Source organism: Alligator mississippiensis, chromosome 3 (genome assembly GCF_030867095.1).
Source record: "Alligator mississippiensis isolate rAllMis1 chromosome 3, rAllMis1, whole genome shotgun sequence".
Lineage (NCBI taxonomy): Eukaryota > Metazoa > Chordata > Crocodylia > Alligatoridae > Alligator > Alligator mississippiensis.
The window spans coordinates 29,061,879-29,085,448 of NC_081826.1; the positions used below are offsets into that span (position 1 = coordinate 29,061,879).

Here is a 23,570-nt window from a genome sequence, read left to right on the forward strand (position 1 = left end):
TCTCCCACACATAGAGTGGTCATTGTGGGAAACTCCATCCTGAGGGGGACTGAGGGAGTGATCTGCTGCCCCAACCCCTTAGCCCAGGAGGTCTGCTGCCTCCTGGGAGCCTGTATTCAGAATGCAGTGGAGAGGATCATATGGCTCACCAACCACTGCCCTATACTCTTTATCCATGTGGGCACAAATAACATGGCTCAGAGCAATTCCATAGGAGGAGATGAGATTGGTTAGGCAAGACCTACCCACAACAAACCCATGCTGGCTGTCCAACAGAATGTTGCCGTCAGCCAGTTTGTCAAGAATGGTCTTTTTCCTCAGCCAAATCCAAATGGTCACAAAACTTCCTCATGTGCATGGATGAGCTCTATCTGACTCAAGAAGTCTATGGACTTACAAGAGGTAAAGCACTGTTTGACCTGGTACTGGCAAAGGGGGATGATCTAGTCAGTGACCTAATAATCAAAGGGAAACTGGGAGACAGTGACCATGAACTGGTCACTTTCACTATTCACCACAGAGCTGGCAAGTCAGTCAGCAATGCAGAAGTACTTGACTTCAGGAAAGCTGACTTTGACAAGCTCTGGAGGCTTGTTGGCAAGGCCATAAGGGACCACAACTTGAAGGGGAGGGGAGTTCAGGATAAGTGGTTGCTCCTCAAGGGAGCAATCCTGAAAGCACAAGCAATGTCCATGCCATCACAAAGGAAAGGTAGCAAAAGGGAACAGCAACCCCCTTGGCTCTTCAGGGAACTTGTGCATCTCCTGCATCTAAAAAGAAAGACCTATAAAGGATGGAACACTAGAATTACCACAAAGGAGGAGTATTCTGCACTGGTCCGCACCTGTAGGGAGTGAACCAGGAAAGCCAAGTGTGCAACTGAACTCCAACTGGCTACATGTATCAAAGATAATTAAAAGTCATTTTTTAGATATGTGCGGAGCTGGAAGAAAATCAAGGGTAACATTGAACCTCTGCTAAACCAAATGGGACAACTGACAACCACAACAAGCAAAAAGCCAACCTGCTTAATGGATATTTTGCATTGGTTTATCATCAGCCCAAAGGGATCAGCCTCCTCAACACAGTACGGGACGGCCAAGGTGAGGTATAATTGTTACCCTACATCGTTGAAGACCATGTAAAGGAAAACCTTCAGAGGCTAGACACCTTCATGTCAGCTGACCCAGACAGTTTACACCCCAGCGTACTTAAGGAGCTGGCAGGCATGATAGCTCAGCGACTGGCACAGATCTTTGAGAACTTGTGGTGCTCAGGTGAAGTGCCCAAAGATTGGAAGAAGGCCAGTGTGGTGCCTATCTTCAATAAAAGGAGGAAAGTAGATCTGGGGAACTACAGGCCTATCAGCCTGACCTCTATCCCCGGGAAGATCTTGGGGGAAAAATATCAAAGAGACCATTCTTGACAAACTGGCTAATGGCAACATTCTGATGGACAGCCAGCATGGGTTTGTTGTGGGTAGGTCTTGCCTAACCAATCTCATCTCCTTGTATGACCAGGTGACATATCACCTGAACAAGGGAGAAGAGATTGATGTCATATATATCTTGACTTTAAAAAAGCCTTTGATCTGGTGTCCCATGATCTCATGGAAAAATTGGCCAACCATGGCATAGATTCATAGATTCATAGATGTTAGGGTCGGAAGGGACCTCAATAGATCATCGAGTCCGACCCCCTGCATAGGCAGGAAAGAGTGCTGGGTTTAGATGACCCCAGCTAGATGCCTATCTAACCTCCTCTTGAAGACTCCCAGGGTAGGGGAGAGCACCACCTCCCTTGGGAGCCCGTTCCAGACCTTGGCCACTAAAACTTTGAAGAACTTCTTCCTAATGTCTAGTCTAAATCTGCTCTCTGCTAGCTTGTGGCCATTATTTCTTGTGACCCCCAGAGGCGTCTTGGTGAGTAGAGCCTCACCAATTCCCTTCTGTGTCCCCATGATGAACTTATAGGCAGCCACAAGGTCACTTCTCAACCTTCTCTTGCGGAGACTGAAGAGGTCCAGGTGCCCTAGTCTGTCCTCATAGGGCTTGGCCTGCAAGCCCTTAACCATATGAGTGGCCCTTCTCTGGACCCTGTCCAGGTTATCCACATCCCTCTTGAAGTGCAGCACCCAAAATTGCACGCAGTACTCCAACTGTGGTCTGACCAGCGCCTGATAGAGGGGAATTATCACCTCCTTGGTTCTGTTCGTCATGCATCTGCTGATGCATGATAAAGTGCCATTAACTTTCCTGATGACCTCGTCACGCTGACGACTCATGTTCATCTTGGAGTCCGCTAGGACTCCAAGATCCCTTTCTGCTTCTGTGACACCAAGCAGGTCATTTCCTAGGCAGTAGGTATGCTGGACATTTTTCCTCCCTAGGTGCAGCACTTTGCATTTCTCCTTGTTGAACTGCATTCCGTTGTTTTCTGCCCATATGTCCAACCTGTCCAGGTCTGCTTGTAGCTGTTCCCTGCCCTCCGGTGTGTCCACTTCTCCCCACAGTTTTGTGTCATCCACAAACTTGGACAGAGTACTTCACTCCCTCGTCCAAGTCACTGATGAAGACATTGAAGAGTATCAGTCCTAGGAACGGGCCCTGCAGGACTCCACTGCCCACACCCTTCCAGGTCGATACCAACCCATCCACTACAACTCTCTGGGTATGACCCTCTAGCCAATCACCACCCACTGGACCATGCAGTCATCCAAGCCACAGCCTCTTAACTTGTTCAGCAGTATGGTGTGGGATACCGTATCAAAGGCCTTCCTGAAGTCTAAGTAAACAATGTCAACCCCAACTCCTGCGTCCAGCGTTTTGTAACCTGGTCATAAAAAGAGACTAGATTAGTCAGGCATGATCTACCTGCTATGAACCCGTGCTGGTTTCCCCTCAGCATAATTTTTCCTGCCGGGCTCTCGCAAATGTGAGCCTTAATAATTTTTTCAAAGACTTTGCCAAGGATGGAGGTGAGACTGACTGGCCTATAGTTGCCTGGGTCCTTCTTCCTCTCCTTCTTGAAAATGGGGACCACATTGGCACTTTTCCAGTCCTCCGGGATCTGGCCCGTGTGCCATGAGTGTTCAAATATTCCCGGCAGTGGCTATGCAATGATGTCAGCCAGTGCTTTCAGTACCCTCGGATGGAGCTCATCCGGGCCTGCCGATTTAAACTTGTCTTGCCACTCACTTAGGAACACTGAGGCAAAGAACTCGTTGAGGAGTTCAGCCTTGTCCCCCCTGTCCATCACCAATGCTTATGCCCATTTAGTAGAGGTCCTATTTCTCCCTGGGCCTTCCTTTTACTCCCTATATATCTAAAAAACAATTTCTTGTTGTCCTTTACTTGGGATGCCATCCTCAGCTCCATGGTAGCTTTGGCCCGTCTAACTGCCTCCCTACAAGCACGAGCAGAGAAGGTATACTCCTCTTTGGTAATCTCTCCCCATTTCCACTTTATATATGCCCCCCTTTTTGCCTGTAGGCTGCTCTGGATTTCTCTGGTCAGCCAAGGAAGCCTCTTGGCCCCTTTCCCCCTTTTTCCCCGCATCAGGATCGTCTCCCTCTGTGCCCAAAGGATCATTTCCTTAAGGCACAGCCACCTTTCCTGGGCTCCCATCTCGCCAGATCTCTTACTCTGCAGTGCGTCCTTGACTAAATGCCTGAGTTCATTGAAATCAGCTCTCCTAAAGTCTAGTGCTTTCACCCTACTAGTTACCTTACCCACTCGACGTCTTATGGTGAATTCTATTATTTGGTGATCACTGTCCCCCAGGTGACCACCGATCTGTAGGTCTCCTACCATGCCATCCTCCATTGCCAATACCAGGTCCAGCAAGGCATTCCCCCCTAGTGGGACCATGTACCTCCTGCGTCAGATGGAGGTCCTGTACACAGGATAGGAACCTGCGTGAATGGTGGGACTTTGCTGTCTGCGTCTCCCAGCAGATGTCTGGGTAGTTTAAGTCCCCCATGACTACCGCATCAGCTACATTAGAGTCTAATGGTTGGGGAATTGACTCTGAGGTCAGACCCAGAGAGTGGTAATCAACAGAAGTAAATCACCATGGTGTGCCATGACCAGTGGGGCTCCCCAAGGCTCCGTCCTTGGGCCTATACTCTTTAACATCTTTATTAATGATGTAGACATTGGTGTCAGAAGTGGACTGGCCAAGTTCGCTGATGACACCAAACTTCGGGTTAAAGCGTACACACCTGAGGATAGGCTGGTGCTCCAGGCTGACCTTGACAGGATCAGAAAATGGGCATATGAAAACCTGATAACATTCAACACCAAAAAGTGCAAGGTACTCCACCTTGGGGGAACCCCCCCCCCCAGCACTCTTATAGGCTCAGCAGTGCTACGCTTGCTAGCACCACAGCCGAAAGGGACTTGGGGGTCATGATTGACCACAAGATGAATATGAGTCACCAATGCAATGTTGCAGCTGGTAAAATGAGCAGAACTCTGGCTTGTATTAATAGATGCTTCTCAAGCAAATCCCAGGATATCATCCTTCCACTGTACTCAGACTTGGTGAGGCTGCAGATGGAGTACTGCATCCAATTCTTGGCTCCACAATTTTAAAAAGGATGTGGAAAAGCTTAAGAGTCCATAGGAGAGCCACATGCATGATCAGAGGGCAGGAGAACAGGCCCTATGATGAGAGGCTGAGAGCCATGGGACTCTTCAGCCTGGAAAACTGCAGGCTCATGGGGGACCTGGTGGCTACCTATAAGTATATAAGGGGTGTATATCAGGATCTGAGGGAACACCTGTTCACCAGAGTGCCCCAAAGGATGACAAGGTCAAATGGTCACAAACTCCTCCAAGACCATTTCAGGCTGGACATAAGGAAAAACTTTATTGTCTGAGCCCCCAAGGCCTGGAATAGACTGCCTCCAGAGGTGGTACAAGCACCTACTCTGGACTCTTTTAAGAAACATTTGGATGCCTATCTTGCTGGGATCCTTTGACCTTAGCTGACTTCCTGCCCCTGGGTCAGGGGGCTGGATTCGATGATTTTCTGAGGTCCCTTCCAACCCTAATGTCTATGAAATCTATGAAGTGATCAGAAACTGGTTTAAACCTGTTACAGAATAGATGTTTAGTGTACATAAACTAGCTTGAAAATGGCTGAAACTGTTTTGAGATAAACCTGGTTGAATGTAGTATTAGACTTAAGTGATTAGGCTCAAAGTGGTTTATGCAAAGTCTGTCCCAGATCCTTTGCTGATTTAAAATAAACCAGACTCCCTCAGCATCCCAGCATGCTCTCTGGGCTGGGCAGGGCTCTTTGTCCCACAGAAGGGCTGGCCCTTCCCCTCTACTGCCTGGCTGGAGCTCTGGCAGACTGCAGGGTCTGCCTGGCTTCCCCCTGTTTCATCCCCCACCAACCCCACCACTCGCTGCTTAAGCAGCAGTCCCTCCCTCCCTACCTCCCATCTCCCACAGCACAGACCCAAGCCCCATTCAGCTGCTAAGCTGTTTAAGAAGAGTTTGAACTAATGGAGAGAGGCTACTGTTTTGCTGATTAAGTGATAAACACCTCACCTTGCTGGCTTGCTCACCTCAGTTTGCTGCAGACAGTATAAAGGAGCATGGCAGGATATTGGAAATCTTTGTATCATCAACAGATGAATGCACTGCACCACCTCTCCCCCCCTTACCTCAGAGTGCTAGCCATGGGCTGGGGGCTGGCAACACACCTGACCCTTGAACAGCCAGCAGAGAAAAACTTGGGATGTTGCAGGCAGACCTCCCTAGTGAAAGCATCCTGCTGGGGCCTGGCTGCATCCCCTTCATCTCAGCATGGTGCAAGGGAAGGGAGGGCTACTCTAGTGCCCCCCAGCTTCTAACCTGAGCCACTGCAGCCATGTGCCTGAATTTCCTCAATCCAGAGAGAAAGCATCTCCAGTTACCAACCAGTTCAGCCTAGCCAGGATAGATTAAACTGCAAAGATTGAATCAAATCAGGCTCAGGTTTTTTGAAAGTCTGTCCCTAGCCTTTGTGTGCACTAGTGTAACTACACCAAGGTTAGGTGGATCTAAATGCCTGGGTGTGCAGACATTCACAGTGCTTAAATTACCCCAAAAAATGAAGTGACCAATCTAAGTTAGGCCTAACAGGCCTGTTGGGTTCAATGCCCCTTTAACTCATAGCATTTTGTGTAAAGTGCCATAGTTAGAACACCTTTCTGACAGGATGTCTGAACACACCCAAAGTAGCAGATGACAGGCAGTTGCATACGTAGCATTTGTAATTTTTCATCCATATCTTCTTCCTTCATATCTCATTCCTTTGTTGTTTGCTTACTTGCCTCATCTGCTCTCTGAAGAGATGCTTCTGATTGGAGACTGAATTCAAAAAGAGGAGAAAAACAATTAGTAGACTGGATCTTTCTGCATCCATGAAACTGTCTCTAACTATAAGGCTAAACACACAGGCTACAGTGGAGGCAGTTCTGATTTATATGAATCAAACCCTGGGACAAAAGAAAAGGAGAACAGCCCCTTACACACATGGAGTGAATGGCAATTCACCTGAATGAGCCTCAGTTGTTCAGGGATATGGGAATGGTACATCTTAGGGCTATCTCTGTTGAAAATTGAGAAGAGCTACGGATGCTATCCTTAGATTTGGGGAAAGAGAAAACACTGATCTTTTTCAGCTGCCATACGTGTGATTTGGGGCCTAATTATTTATCTCATTTGTTATTTTTATTCAACCTCACCTAAACTCTTTAGTCAGTGTCCTTTGTAATTGTGGGGGAAAAAAATTACCTCAGTCGGGCGAGAAGCAGAGCCAGCAGGATGCTGTGCTGCAAGCAGAGCACAGTGAAAACGAAACCATGGCAGGCAGAGATGTCATGCCATGCCAGAAGAAGAAAAAAAAATGGTCAGGCCACAGGGAGCCAGGACCAGTTCCTACGTCAGTGTAGGCACACTTTGTGGCAGCATGCCAGGGCCAACTGGCTGCCCGGATTCCTGAGACTGGGATAAAAAGCCCAGCAGAAGATCCATGAGGGGAACCAGAAGTGAGGTCCCCAGCTAGCCTGGAAAGGCCAGATCTGGAACCCAGTCTCCATGCAGGAACCTGGTGGCTGCCCCAGGAAGGGGTTCTCAGCAAAACGTAGGGCCAGCAAAGGTCCAGGGACTTACTGGCAGAAGCTTCATGGACACTGGACATCTATGGCACAGACTGGTATCTGGCAGGACCAAGTGAAGCAAGGATTAATGACCGGCAGGCCCATGGCAAATGTAGAGCCTAAGTAGAGAGCCAGATGCCTGGGCACAGGAGAGTACCACATTAGGAAGACACATAAGTAAGGCAAGACGGTGATAGGGAACACTCAGGCCAAAACAATATCCCTATCCCCTCCATCACAAATTTAACGGGCTCAAGGACCAAAGTGCTTGGTACACCAATTCTGATGGTGCAAACGATGACATCTTTGGTTGGTGTTAGGCGGGGTGTAGGGGAGGTGGAGCCCCAAGCAGGAATGACAATCAGGATATTCAAAGGAAGGCACCAGGGGAAATGGGACCAACCATCTTCCTCCCAATAACAAACCAAGAGTCTACCAACTGACAAGCCTGTTTCTTCCTGAAAGCAATGGCAAAGTCAGAAAAAACCACACATACCTGATGCACAGGGGAGAGGAATAGGAGACTACAAATTAGTGCATTTGCCAGGAACGTTGTAGAAGGGGTGACCCTGGAGGCCAACGCCCAAATTGAAGTTAACCTAACCCCTCAGATTGAATTGTTGGATCAAACTCTGCATGCAGTGACAAAAGTATTAGGAGTCCAACAGCAGCAAGTGCTGCAAGAACATGAATGGATGCAGAGGAATTGGACAACATTTTTAATTCATCGGATGACACATGAGGATGATGTCAGAGCTTATATTGAATTGTTTGAATGGACAGTGATACAAATGGGGCTAAACAAACTGCAGTGGGCAAGCCAGCTCAGGTCCCTTGTTGTGGGCAAGGCACAAACTGCATATCGGGCTCTCACGAGAGATGATGCCTATGAATATGAAAAGGTGAAGGTGGCAATATTACACCACCTAGAGATCACCCCTGAGCATTATAATAAATTATTTTGAGCCCAAAAGGGGAAGAAGGACTGTAAGCCTAGGAATCTCATGCAACTTTTAAAGGACTTGGACAAATGGGTACCTCCAGAGAAGGTAGACAAGGTGACACTGGCCAATCAAATTTTATTAGACATTTATAAAAGATTTAGATGATGAAACACAACTTTGGGTATGACAGCATTTACCCAGGACAATCAAAGAGGCATTAAGAGTGTCCAAGGTCTTCACGACATCTGAAGCAGAGCACTCCCAAGAAATGGGCTATAGAAATGTGGGAGCCACCAGTAAGAGGGAAGAAGAATCTTGGCAGGGGTCCTTCCAGTATACCAGGCATGGGGTGATATGTTACTGATGTGGAATGGCCAGTTATGTATCCAGGGAAGGCACTATAAGTTCACAAGAAAGGTGGAAATTGACACAGGAAGGTACAGGGCTGAAAGAATGACCCGAAGCAACTCTGCCCATTGAAGAAATGGATTGTAGCTTTGGGCATAGTGAACTGTATGGGACAGACCCATGTTGACAGCCTGGGTGGCAGGTAAACCCCTTCTGACCATTCTCAATACCAGCTGCACTCAAACTGTAGTCCGAGCTGGGCTAGTACCAACGAATGTCATTGACTGATGTGGGCCAATGAGAATGATCTGAATACACAGAGAAGCAGAACAGTGTGAAAGGGGTTTTGTGGATGTAAGGATCACCAACTGCAAGGGGAAGCTGCGTGTGGGATTTGCACCGGAGTTAGATGGTCAAATAATTGCGGAGCGAGATTGGCCACCACTAGATGAAGTTCTAGAGGAAGTGCAAAGATACGAATTAAGATGCAAAAGATGGTCTTGGGTGGAGGGCTGGATAGCAGAAAAAGAGGCAACTTCTTCAGGAGAAGATGACTGAATAAGTCTTAGAACAGCCAAGGGGCCCCAATTCCAGACTGCACAAGTAGAGGATGAGCAGTTCCAGAGAATTCAGGAAGCAGAAGTGGTTCGCATGGAGAGTGATGTCATATGACCTGAAATAGGTGTTGTGGCAGAAGGCCACCTTTGTTCCTCCCCAAAAACTCTGCTCTGTGACAATTTGATTAGGATGGGCCATGGGCCCAGCAGAGGAGACACACCTTTACCCTATCTCTTTAAGTAACCTGAACTGGCTACATTCCTGAGGGAGGGGGGAAACCTTCTCCCTCTGCCTACGTGACTGGTATCACATACCTGGGTAAGGGGCTTCCTCCCTGGCGGAGGTGGGGTAGAGACTGCCAGTCTGCCCGGCAACTAGTGATGTATTTCAAATTGGTTGGCTGACAACCAACAGGTGCTGGCCTCCATTGGACCAGGTAAATGAGGTCACAAGGACTATATAATTTAAGGACTGCCCAGGAGGAGGGGGCAGCAGCCCTGAGGGAGACTCAGAGACAGAAAAGAGCTGTACCATCTGAAACTTGCTCTCTCTCTCAAAACTCATGATCAAGGAACTGCCTTCCTCCAGAGGGAATCTCCACCTGCCTCTGGATGATACTTGTGAGTAAGCTACCTGAGTTCTAACTAGATATTTAGCTTGCAGTAACTCAGATGTGAGATCAAAGGCTACACAGCCATCCTGTTTGCTCTATGGGATTTCTCTGATATTGCTCTACCCTGTACCCTATTCTAACCCTACCCTCTGTAACCAATAAAGTTCTCCTTTGTACCTAGCATGGGAGACTTATTGGGAATGGGTCTAAATTGATGCCTTGGGGTCCCCTTGGTTCGACTGACTAAGGGAGACCACTACTTGTGCTTCTGACTGAGGGAAGCATCCCAACTTCTTGAAGTGAATCAAGTACCCTTGAGGGTGCATAGAGCCAGAATCAGTACAGAGCCCTGGGCGGTGGCAGTGGAACCCCCAGGCTAGTGGGTGTGCTCCAGGAAGGGGGTCAGCCAGATGTGAGGCGCCCCCACGGAGGCACTCGGAGCCTGGAAGGTGTTTGGGTGCAGTGAGGTGGGTGGCTCAATGCAGGAACGCCCCCTACTGGCCCGCCACAGATGTAAGTGATCCTCATTTTGTGATACATAATGGTCTATTGTATTGAGTTAGGAAATGCCCAGTCTGGGGTGAATGGATGCGGCAGTTAATGGTACGCCATGCTTTCCATAGTCGAGTGTGGGGACTAGCACACTCCAAACCCATGGGAGGTCATTTTGAGGTGAATAAGACATTCACCAAGATCAAGCAGTGGTTCTTTTGGCCAGGGATGAGGGAGGAAGTTACACGACAGTGTGAGGCCTACCCAGAGTGTCAAAGGGTCCAAGAAAGGGGCCTCCATGCACCCCATTGCAGGTGATGCTGCTCATTGATGTCCCCTTTGATAGAATAGCATTAGATATAGTGGGACCCTTGATGAAGAGTAGTGCCAGATATCAGTGTATACTAGTCACAGTTGACTACGCTACACGCTACCCCAAGGTGATACCTTTAAGGTCAGCCACAGTCCCTCAAATTGTGGAGGAATTACTGAAGTGGATATCTCGGGTAGGAGTACCCAGAGAAATAATCATGGATCAAGGTACGAAATTTATGTCTGAGGTCATCAGAGCCATGTGTCAAGTGTTGAAAATACAACAGTTGAGCACGTTGGTATACCATCCACAGACCAGTGGTCTGGCAGAATGTCTAAATGGGATGATTAAATGCCTGTTGTGATGCTGCGCACAAGAAGAACCCCGGAGATGGGATTTAATTCTGATACTCTTTTCGCTTTGAGTGACACACCAAAAACATCCACAAAATTATCCCCGTTTGAGTTAGTATATGGCCATAAGCCACAGGGTTTGTTACAGGAAATGAGAGAGGAATAGGAGAGCACAGGACAGCCAGAAGTTGGGGTGTAACTTCACAGGCAAGAGATGATAGATCAACTTGGGAAAGCTAGGCAGCTGGCCCAGGAGAACCTAGCCGAGGCCCAACAGAGGCAAAAATGGGAGTATGACAAAAGGGCCTGCATACAAGACTTTCATGTAGGGGACAAAGTTCTCATATTATTCCCTACTACAACTGACAAGTTATTAACAGGTTGGCAGGGACCATTCAAGATGGTATGAAAAGCTGGTCCAGTAGACTATGAGGTATACTGTCCAGGACACAGAAAAGAGCAACAAATTTACCATGTTAATTTGTTAAAACCCTGGTGGGAACTTGAAGGTTGGATGCTAGGCCCAAAAGATCCCCAGGAGGACCTAGGACCTGAGGTGGGAGATCAGCAACAGAAGGTAGTTCAAAATAATTAAGTAATACAAGGACCAGGACTTAGTGAAGAGCAACACAAACATTGACAAATGATGTTAGAGGAATTTAATGATGGTTTAATGAAAAACCTGGATGGCCCAAAGGGGTGAGACATGAGATCAATACCCCGAAGGGAACTATCGTCTGGGAACGATGGAGGCCCATTCCTCATCACCTACAATAAAGGGTACATCAGAAAATCCACAAAATGTTGACATAATGGATCATTGCGCCTTCGCACAGTCCATGGTGAAGCCCCATGGTAATAGTGCCCAAAACTGATGGATCTCTTTGAATATGTATTGACTTCTAGAAAGTTAATGAAATTGCCATTTTTTATGCATTTCCTATGCTGCATATTGAGGAACTATTGAAGAGGATAGGTCAAGCTCATTATAGTTCCACAATTGATCTTTCAAAAGGGTATTGGCAAATACCTATGGTGGAGAAAGACCAACAGAAAACTGCCTTTGGTACTCCTTGGGGCCTGTTTGAATTTACAAGAATGCTGTTCGGACTACATGGAGCCATGGCGATGTTCCAGCGACTCATGTACCTCACCTTCACCCCACACATAATGTACACTACCACTTATATTGATGACATTGTCATATACTCACAATCCTGGGGGCAACATCTACGACATGTGAAAGCGGTGCTGTGAGAACTCCGCTGTGTGCACATGACAGTCAACCCAAAAAAATGCACCCTAGGAATCCAAGAAACCAATTACCTAGGATTGGGATTTAGAGTGGGTCATGGAATCATACATTCACTGGCCAGTAAATAGATGTGATAGAAAATTATGTACCACCCCGGACTAAGCAACATATGAGGTCTTTTCCAGGGCTAGCCAAGGTTCTTTCTAAGGTGCACACATGCGTGGCCACGCACAAGTAAAACTCTGGCCATGCATAAACTTTTTTAGGCCATGCACCTCCCGGGATAGGAGCTGGGATGTGGTGTGAAACACTTACAGAAGATAAGCTCCTCCCCAAGGCGAGGCAAGGTCAGGAGCCTGGCGTAGGCTCCACCAGCTCCAGGGAACTGCTCCACTCCCCTGCTTTGCCTCAAGGAGTGAGGAGGCATGTGGCATCAGGGCCGGGAAGTGAAGCACTTCCCCAGAGCTGGCAGAGCCCGTGCAACAGTTCCCTGGAGCTGGCAGAGCCTCACTTGGGGCAGGCAGCAGCTCCTACCTAAGGTGAGGCAAGGCAGGGATGGAGGCTGGGACAGGGGGCTGGTGCAGGCTCCACCTGCTCTGGGGATCTGTTATGCAGGCTCTGCTGGTTCCAGGGAATTGGTCCACTCCCCTGCATTGCCTTGGGGAGTGAGGAGGCATGTGGCATCAGGGCCAGGGAGTGGAGCACTTCCCCAGACCCGGCAGAGCTTGCAGAGCAGTTCCCCAGAGCCGGTGGAGCCTGCTCCAGCCCTGGCCTCCATCCCTGCCTTGCCTCACCTCAGGGAGGAGCTGCTGCCTGCCCCAAGTGAGGAACTGTTCCACTCCCTGGCCCTGATGCCACATGCCTCCTTGTTCCCCAAGGTGAAGCGGGGGAGCAGAGCAGTGTCCTGGAGCCGGTGGAGACCACACCAGGCACCATCCCTCAGGACCCCCATCCCCCAAACCCCCCATCTCCTAGCCCCCAGGCCCCCAGACACCCAACCCCAAAGCCCCCAAGCCTCCAGGCCCTCAGGCCCCAGGCCCAAGCCCCCAGGCCCCAAGTCCCCGAGCCCCGGTTAGCTAATTATTATAGGAGATTTATTTCCCACTTTGCGGAAAAAGCAACAACACTAACAGATACAGTAAGGGGGAAAGGACAAGGTTCCATACAGTGGACTCCTCAAATGAAGAAAGCTTTTGAGGAGATAAAAAGGGCACTATGTAATGATGTGGTAGTTGTGATGCCTGATTTCTCTAAAATTTTTATCCTGCAGATGGATGCCTCTGAAACCACTGTAGGTGTGGTGCTATATCAGGATCAAGAAGGCAAAGAATAACCCATCACCTTTGCTAGTAAAAAATTAAACACCACCGAGATCAGGTATTCGACTATTGAGAGAGAGTGCCTGACAATAACATGGGTCATAAATTATTTCAGATACTACTTAATTGGGTGAGAATTCAAGTTAGTCATGGATCATGGCCCTTTACAATGGCTAAATAAATTTAGGCATGATAACGCGTGAATTACATGTTGGGCATTATCACCGCAACCTTTTAAGTTTAGCATTAGTTACAGACCAGGAGTGACTAATAAAGTTGTGGATTTTTTATCAAGGTGTGACAAAAGTGAGAGTGTGAGGACGAACTGACACATGACTGGTGTTAAGATCCCGATGATTGGGATCCAAAAAATGAGATGCCACAAGGCAACTTAAGGTGGGGGGATGTGTGGGAAAAACTTACCTCAGCCAGGCGAGGAGCAGAGCTGGCGGGACACCGCGCCGGAAGCGGAGCGTGGCGCAAATGAAACTGCAGCAGGTGGAGACACCACGGCAGAAGAAGAAAAAAGAGAAAAAAGACAGACAGGCCAGAAGGAGCCAGGACCAGCTCCTACATTGGCATGGGCATGCTTTGTGGCAGCGTGCTGGAGCCAATTGGCTGCCTGGACCCCTGACATGGGGATAAAAAGCCCAGCAGAATACCCATCAGGGGAACTGGAAGTGAGGTCCCTAACTGGCCCAGAGAGGCCAGATCTGGAACCCGTTCCCCATGCAGAAACCTGGTGGCTGCCCCAGGAAGGGGTTCTCGGTAAGACCCAGGGCCAGCAAAGATCCAGTGACCTACTGGCAGGAGCTTCATAGACACTGGACATCTATGGCACAGACTAGTGTCCAGCACGACCAAGCGAAGCAAGGATTAATGACCGGCGGGCCCACAGCAAGTGTAGAGCCCAAGTAGGGAGCTGGATGTCTAGGCACAGGATAGCACCACATCAGGAAGATGCAAAAGTAAGGCAAGAGGGTGGTAGGGAACACTCAGGCCAAAACAATGTCCGATCCTCTCTGTCACAAATGTAATGGGCCCAAGCACCAAAGTGATCAGTACATCAATTCTGGCAGCTCAAACAGCGACATCTTTGCTTGGCATTAGGTGGGATGCGGGGGAGGCGGAGCCCCAGGAAGGAAGGACAATCAGGACGCTCAAAGGAAGGCACCAGGGGGAATGGGACTGATCATCTTCCTCCCAATAACAAGCCATTTAACAGCAAAAACGTGGTAGGAAAGACCCCCTGGTAGTCTGACTAGAGTCAACCCGCTAACAAGCCTGTTTCTTCCTCAAAGCAACGGTGAAGTCAAAAGTAAACCACACGTACCCAACGCACAGGGGAGAAGCGCAGGAGACTACAGTAATCAATTCAATTTGGGTTGATTCTTCTACCTGGGTCCAAATTTGAATGCTACCAAAATAAATTACAGGTTTTGCACCAATTCATGGATGTGTTTCCATTTCTTCATTTTATAAATTCTGAGTAACTCAGTGGCTTTCAACTGGACTATACACACACAAAGGTTTGCAGGAATGGAAATGTGGGCTTAGAATTTCAGCGAGGATTTTTCATTAGGAATCTGATTTAATACTTGGAAATATAGGTAGCCCCAAAAGAATATCTGCTTTTGCAAGATTTCATTCATATGCATTTGATTTTTCTTCTCCTCGCCTCACAAATTCTGTTCACTTGGTCTTAGTGCTGTAACTTCCTCCTGGGATGCTAGCCCCTGTCCTCCCCCACTCAGTTTCCATTTGTTACAGCTGAGATGCATCAGGCAGTCCTTCTCATCAGTAAATAGGATTTGGGGAGAAGGAAGGAGAGAGGTTGGACTGTACTACAGCTGAACTTACCCATCTAAAGATGTGTGGCAATTGGGAGAGGTGCAGTCTATTCCCAGTTCTTACCCTAGACCAGTGGAAATGTGAATCCCAGAAGCCTTTTATTCATTCTGGATCCAGATGTTTGGTTCAGGATCATATCTAATTAAAAAAAAATAATAATTATCACTATCCTTTATATCATCTGTTTACAGATGTGTGACAATTCTTTAACATGTTCTCCCCCCTTCAGAAGAAGTGAGACAAAAAGACAAAGCTAAATAAAATAATTAGAAGAGTTCAAGTGAAAGATCTGCATTAAATATCACAGAAATCCCAATTTGCAGTAGCAAGTTGATATGTTAGATAATTAGCTTGTGCTTTCTCTTAAAAAAATTAAATAAGATCTCCACTGTATGTGATTTTTAGACTGTGTGGTTTTTAGCACCTTGAACAATCTGTACTAAAACTCTAGGAGACACTTCAGAGGTTGGTTCTCATTCTATTATATATGTTAAATCTCTTCTCTAGAAAGTCAACAATTTTTATTTGGTGTACTTTTTATTGTTAAAGTATTTAATTAGATTTTTTCTTGCTGTTGTTATCATTCATTGAGATAAAGCAAAAGGCAAATGAATAGTTTAGAACAGAGGTGGCGAATATTGTATGTTTGATCCCATAAATACAAAATTCAGTCTTTAAACATTTTAATGTTATCCGTTGTAACCCCAAGGGCTATACAAATTCAGCTTCTTGGAGGTTGTCCCAGTTAGAAACAAAAACTGATGAAGTCAGGTGTTTTTTCAATGTAACCCTGTTCCCTTTACACAGAACGTGCTAGATACTGTTTCTTTGAACACAAGAGGAATTAAGTGATATGTTGTCTTTGCTCACAGTTTTCCAGTTGGCATCAGGCCTGAAAGCTCTTCTTTTAGCTTTTCTCAGGGCCATTCCCACAGTTTTGTTTTATGTCCTGAGTTTCCTTTTCTACCTTTCCTGCTTGCTGTTTTTTTTCCTGCTTCTTTTGTCCTTCTACGTTTTATTCATATACTCACAAACTCTCACAGTCAGGAGCCGATGAAACTCCTCTGCCCTTTCATGTGGCTGTGTTATGGGTGTTAACATGGGATTACATTGAGTGCTGCTATTATTTCAACTACTTGGGTTTATAAAAGCACTTTATGGCTTTTACCACTATCTTAAAATGAGGACAGGGACTACACCTAACCCTAATATTAAATATGAGGTTAATTGGAACAGTGTTTTCTATTTGGATGCGAAATCTAGGAAGTGTAAATCAGTTTGGCTAGCACAGAGTGGCAAAAATGTTGCATCTGCCTAGTAAGTTCTCTGAAAAATGAATCTTGCTTTGATAGAATGATGGAAATGATATACAGTGATACCTGTTTTGCTGTGCTTCTGAGAAGCAAGTTTCACTAATGTGTGCTATAAACAGCAGCTTACAGTTGAGGAAGTGGCAGCACCTGAGCTGAAGTCTGTACCTCTTTGGAAAACTGTTGTAGTGGTGGTCTCAGCAGTCATGGAAACTCTGAATCTAAATGCTTGTCTAAACAGGATTGATACAGCAACTGGATCCTGCTCTCTTCAGCAGTTGCCAATACCTCAACTTCTTCTGAAAATGTAGCAGTTTTTCTCTATAACATATGTAGGTGGCTTCATTGCTGAAACTACATCTTGGTGATTTTGAATGCTACAGAGAGGTCTCACATTGTGTTTTCATGAAAGAAAGCTACTCTTCCTACCCTTGTGCACAATGCCATAGCATAGGGTAATAATTTCTTGCGTGTCTACAGAAACAGATGCTAGTTGACTGCAGCTGAGATAGCATATACCTTTCTCAACCAGTTATTCTCTAAGGCAGGGGCAGGTAAAATATGGCCTGTATACCAGATCTGACGCACCAAGCACTTTCATCCGGCCCGCGGCACCCACCAAATTGTGCCCCACTCAGCCCTTCTGCCCACAAGGGTGGGAGTGAGGTGACCACATGTACACACAGCCCCAAATGTACCCTATTGCCTCACTTCCCACCCCCTTTTGGGCAGAAGGGCTTGGCCTGACCAGAATGCAGCTTCCATGTGGGGCTACTGCTGTCATTGCTGCAGCCCCTGGGTACCTGCTCCATTTCCCCAATTTCCTGCTGGCTTGGGGCAGCAGATAGGGAAGCAGGGGAAGGTGGGGCTGCAGCTGGGTAGAAGCACAGTGTGGCTTGGGCTGGTGGCAGCACAGATCCTGTGCCCAAGCGGGCAGTGGCAGCGCAGAGCTCAGGTGGGCAGCATGTGGGTGTGAGGGAGGGTGGGGTGTGTGGGAACACCCCCCCCACTCCCCTCACACTCACCCATGGTGTGCAGCCCCAGCAGGTAGTAGCAGCAGCAGCAGGCCAGGCGCTCAGGTTGCAGGTGCCTGGCAGGCCATGGCTCCAGCCAGAGCTGCACATCACAGTGAGGGGTGCAGCCTGACCCAAGCCATCTGTATCACTGGGACCCCCCACCACTCACACACAGCCCCTGCACTTGCACAGCAGGGAACCCCACATGTTGGAGCCGGCTGCCTTCCCTGCCAGGGCTGCATAGCACTGGAGAGAAGCCTCAGGCACTGGAGCCGGCTGCCTTCCCTGACCCCCAGGAGAAGATGCCTGGGGCTTCCCTCCCCTGCAGTGCAGCCCCAGCAGGGAAGACAGTGGGTTCCAGTGCCCGAGACTTCCCTCCAGTGCTGTGCAGCCCCAGCAGGGAAGGCAGCCAGCTCCAGCACATTGGGCTTCCCTCCTGTGCTGTGCAAGTGCAAGGGCTGTGCATGAGTGGTGGGGAGCACTGGTGGTACAAATGGCCGGGGGGAGGCTGCACCCCTCTCTGTGATATACAGCACTGGCCAGAGCTGTGCCCTCCCAGGAACCTGCACGCTAAGTGCCCCTGCCTGCTGCTGCACCATAGGGGGAGTGGGAAGGTACCCCCCTCACACCCCACACACCCAAACCCTGCCCATACAACCCTTCACATACACACAACCCCCAACATACCCTATGCTCCCTGCACACAGCCACACCCCTTCACAACCCTCCCATATAACCACATCCTACCACACCCCCCACACCCCATCATACACACCCGTATCACACCATGTACACATACCACACACACCTACTGTACACACATACCACACATACTCCACCACACCCACACCCATACCCACACCCCACCATACACACACCCACATCCCACCATACACCCCCCTCACATTATACAAAACCAAGAATTTATCTTTGAGTTATTATGCAATCACCTCTATATATACAATGCAAATACAAATCAAGACAAAATATTTTGTAATAAAATTAAAGTATATTACAGTAGATATTTTACTTTTAATGTATGATCTGTTGTTTTTTTTTTAGTTCTAAGATGGCAAGCCCCCTCTCAAAAGGAGCTTTTTCAGGGGGCAAGGGCAGGGACTTCTGGTGGCAAAGGTCAGGAGTTCAGGGGTTTAGGGGCAGCACTTCCAGTCCCAAGATGGTGACAAGGAGGCGGGGGGCAACTATCAAGGGGCAGGCTTACCCATGTGGCTCTCAACAGCTTACCAAAACTCATTAAGCGGCCCTCCACCTGAAATGATTGCCCACCCTGCTCTAAGGTGTCACCCTACCCTGCCTTCCACTAATTCCCTGATTGTGATAGTGGAAACAGCTTAGCTTCTCTGACTGCAATGGATTGTGTTAGAGTTTTTATGATAAAATGACATGACATGTAGCTTACACATATGCAACTTTCTAGAAGCTATGTAGAGTTCCTCCTGTGGCAGAACACCCCCCCCCCAAATAAAAATAAACACTAGAAGTTATACCAATGTAGGTGCTATTCATCTGTAGTTAGCTACTGCTACTGAGTGTCAAGACACTGTGAAAGCTGCCCTGGAAAAAAAATGGTTGTTTTTCCTTACTGAATCATTTTGTATTTTACATTAGAGTGTAAATTAAATATAAATCCCATTAGTACTCATATATCATGTGTCCAGGCCCTCAATCACATATCTGACCCATAGTTTGCCATTATTTATTTTGATAGTTATTAAGTAGTATATAATGTCTTTCATCCAGGCATGTAAAAGTATTGTTTGCTCATATTTATGATTTTTAAATTACCATGATTAGCAACGTCTTAATTTTTCAGTAAATTTACTGCTCATGAAGGAACCCAGACAAGCAGCACTAAAGACTGAGGCTTCTATTTATTCTCTAAACAGATGGTAGTGCAAAGATTGTTACTGAAATATTCCCAATACTGCCTGATCAGTGTTTTTCAGACCTGATCCACTAAACGGACTACCTAATCTCTAAGACCAGGAAAATGCCCTTTTACCTTTACACTCAGCTTTTCCCATAAGAGTGCCAAAACTTTAAATGGATGTGTTACAACTATTTTTGTGATGGAATTAGCTATCCAAAAGAAAGTGCATTAAGACTACTATTTCTTTTCCATATTATACTATGCAATGCAGTTATAGCATTAAATTAGAGCATAAAAAGCATCTGAAAAATCTCTATTTGATGTTTGTTTTTTATTTGGTCAAACTATATTTAAAAAGTAAACAAAGTAATTCATAACTGACATTTGCTAAAATTCCTTCTGTTGCCAATAAAGACATTGTATTTATGCCAAGCATTCTCACATGCATTTCAATTGAAATATAAATCTCTGTGTTACTCATGTCTTCCAGTACTACAGCTTCTGAGAACTTCGTTCTCCTTAATGTACTGCAGTCATACAACTATTTGCACTCTCTCTCACTTTCTGGTCCCATGTATCCTATATTCCTTTTTTGCACAAGGGGGACAACTTTCACAAGAAAGATGGAGGGTTCTTCTATCTTGCCTACCCTAAACTTTAATCTGGTGTTCAGGGCACCCTCCTGAGAGCTGGGAGGTGAGAGTTAGAACGCTCTTACGCTCCAGCTGCCAGGTTGCCCAGCAGCTTAATCAATGAGTTATTGTATAAAAGTAGGGCATCAACTTTCCTCCAGTCATATTTTAAAAATGAAATACATAATATGGAATCTTGGTTCTGTTGGTGTGTGTTAGGTATGCTTGCAGGCGCCCACGTGAAACTTGGATGCTCTGAGGCACCCTGTGGAGCTTAAGTGAGAACTGGCTGCTTGGCTGTTAACACTGAGGTGATTCTAGACACATACAGCAGCAGAGCTGTAGTCTTCCAGGGATATTTCTGGTCAATCAGAGAGATAGTCTTTGGGTGGTTTCACATGTTCAATTTAACACTTACTAAGTGGGTACCAAGTGCCGTTTAAAGGCAAGCAGACAATTTCAAGCAGTTTAGCATATGTTAGGTGCCATTGTAGCATTGCAAAGTTGTTCCCTTTCAGGCAGAGGTTATCTCCTAATATGTACTAGATTTAATGCATCACAACAGTCCAGTGATTTGCAGCTGTTGCAAGTGAATATGTGACTAGGCCTTTAGGTACCTTTATCTCTGCATCACTGTTTTTCACATTTAAATATGTCAGATACATTTCTAAACTGCAGAGGACTAAGATGGTGGGAGCATGCTATGGTGGCTTTTTCATGTCCCTGGGAGATGTGAGTTCCAGACCCTGCTACACTGCATATTTAATTTCTTTATTCAAAGTGGATCATTGTAAGGTTAGAAAACACTCTGTTACCCAGTGGTTGGGGTAACCCAACCTCTCCTGAGAGGTAGGAGTCGTGGGTTTAAATTTTGAATGTAAACTTTGGCCTCTTAGATGTGTTAGTCCTAGAAAGAGTCCCTAGTTCTCCAAAGTCCTGTTCTCCAAGAAATATTATTTTTAATCTCCTTTCCTATCTTTTCCATTGCCTTTGGTTGGTCAACACCTTATAACCCTCCACCCAAGACAAATTCTGAACATATATTAAGGTTTTCCATGAATTCTGTAGTGCTTCTAACCTATCACAGGCAGACAAGTTTCTTTGGGTAGCTGTGATATCTTTTATTAGACTAACTAAATAGTTGGGAAAATTGTTACTTGCAAGCTTTCAGACACAAATGCCCTTTGCAAGCTTTTGAGCACAAAAGTAGGCCATTTGTGCCAAAAAGCTTGCAAAAAACAATTTTCCAACTATGTATGTAGTCTAATAAAAGATTTCACAGCTACCCAAAGAACCTTGCCTGCCTGTGTCCTTAGACCAACACACCTACAAGCAATAACCCTCTAACCTATCATCACATCTCACATTAAAACAGATACATTCCAGCAAAAACAACAAAAGTTAATTGGTGAAAGTATGAGTTAGATAATGTTTGTTCCTTTCTGTAAAAAGGAAAAAGAAATCTGCATTATTTTCAGTCTTCCATTTTTGGGGGGTATGTGTAATTTTAAAGTTTTAGCAGTGTTGAGACCTTAGAGTTGTTCACTTTCAATTTCCAAAGTATCTTTTAACAGACAGCGTTAGAATAACAGAAATTTGCCCAAAGGTCAAACTGCAAATGAAACAGCATATATCTATTACCTGACTGTCATTTGGATCTTATACATTTTTACATAACAAAGATAGAATTATAATTAAAGTTATGCCAAAGCCAGAACCATTTTGAATCTGAATCCCTTTCCATTTGCAGATAGGAATTAGGACTTAGAATCCTCTGATCTAAACCAGGCCATTAAATTTGGATTCCTAATAAATCTTAAAACTTTAAGTAGGCTATTTTCAGTCTCTGCTTCTAAACCTGAAACTTAAAAAAAAAAAAAAAAAAAAATTCCACTTTTCAGATTAATTGGACACATTTTGAAGAATCTTCATAAAATTAAAAAAAAAGCCCTTTAAACTTTGAATTATTCTTCTCAAGTATTTCAAACATTAATGCTGCCTTTCTGTACATTATTACAGAACTGATTCTGTATTACTTATTCAGGTGCATCTTGCACTGATGACAAAGAAGTAACTGAGAAATCATTATTTTAAAACAGGGCATATTTGTCCTACCTCTTCCAAAAACAATATTCACATTGCTTAAAACCAGTGCTGATCTGATACATTTGTTTTTCTCTCTCCTAGAAAGTATTAATGCATCTAAAATGTGTTACTTGTTTTTTGGGACATGGCTTCACAAATCAAGGCTAGGTAAAGACATTACACATAATCCAAAACAAATCCTTGAAAATCAAACCAAACCCATAACTGTACAGAAGTTTGGGGCACATAGATCAGACTAAAATTAGCAGAATCCAGTCCAAGATAGTCCTTGATGGATGTGCACTCAAACTTATGCAAATTAGGCTATTCTGGTGTATCAAACTTCTGTACCAAATCCTCTATTAATTCAAGTTAGGTCACTGGCTGCCAGCATCTCAGGCACCTTTGCAGGACCCTGATAGCATCCCCTTCCAGGGAGGTACGCTGAAACTCAGCCTGCACTTGGCTGCTCCGGCTGAGTGCCCATTGTACCCTCCCCTGGACTGTCACAGAGCCCAGTCAGCAAAACCTCTGTCCCCAGCCCTGCCTCCTGTCTCTTATTGTAGAATCAAAGGACCAGAAACAACCTGCAAGATCATCAAGTCTGGTTCCCTGCCATAGGCAGGACATTATTGGGATCAAACAAGCTCTACGAGGTATTTGTCCAGCCTCCTCTTGAACACCTCCAGCAATGGCAAGTGTGCTACCTCTGCTGGGAGCATGTTCCAGATTATAGCTATCATCCCAAGGCAGGATTGTGGGGGAAAGGGGCTGAGGGGGGTTAGAGTAGGGCTCATGAGCTGCTGGGGGGAGGCAGCTCATGAGCCCCATGTTCCCAGACTGGGTTGGTGGGGCACAGAGTATTCCTTCCCTGTCTCTGTTTAGTTGTTACACAAATTGCCAGTTGCTCAAATCACGAGCGAGACTTTATAAAGGGGGATAAGGCAAGGTGCCACATTTATTGATTACATGAGTTAGACATAGAAGTTCAGGCACACCGTTCATACACACATACACAAATCATCATACACATAATTACACACAGGCATACACATACACAAAACAACCATTTCATCCACACACAAACCAGATATAGTTACCAACAATAGTTGCTCAATATCAGCCCAGGGTGGCCAACCCAGGCTTATTGAGTAGATGGTGATGATTTGGAGGTAGCAGATTTGAAGATAACAGCTGGAGTGGGGTGAACAGATGCATCTGTGCTCCGATTAAACAGCAGTAGAGAAAGAGACTCACCCAACTTAGCATTTTCAAAGTGTCCTTTTATAGGGATTGGCATCCTTTGTTTCAGTGCTTTGGGGTTTTTCCATATCCAGCTTCTGTTTTTGCAGTTGTTCTTCTTTTGTCTTCAGCTTATCTTAGCCTTGGAGTGTTTTTGTTGCCCATCTGGCAGAATTTCTTCTTCTGTTATCT

General features: G+C 46.1%; 1 long non-coding RNA gene across 1 annotated transcript; it reads right to left on the minus strand.

Moving 5' to 3' along the window:
• Positions 1 to 5,463: 5,463 nt before the first annotated feature.
• Positions 5,464 to 23,442, minus strand: LOC109285185 (uncharacterized). Its single transcript, XR_002092840.2, has 3 exons — positions 23,237 to 23,442; positions 15,212 to 15,340; positions 5,464 to 6,365 (listed from the first exon to the last, which is right to left on the minus strand). It is a non-coding gene; the product is annotated as an uncharacterized LOC109285185 (long non-coding RNA).
• Positions 23,443 to 23,570: the final 128 nt, after the last annotated feature.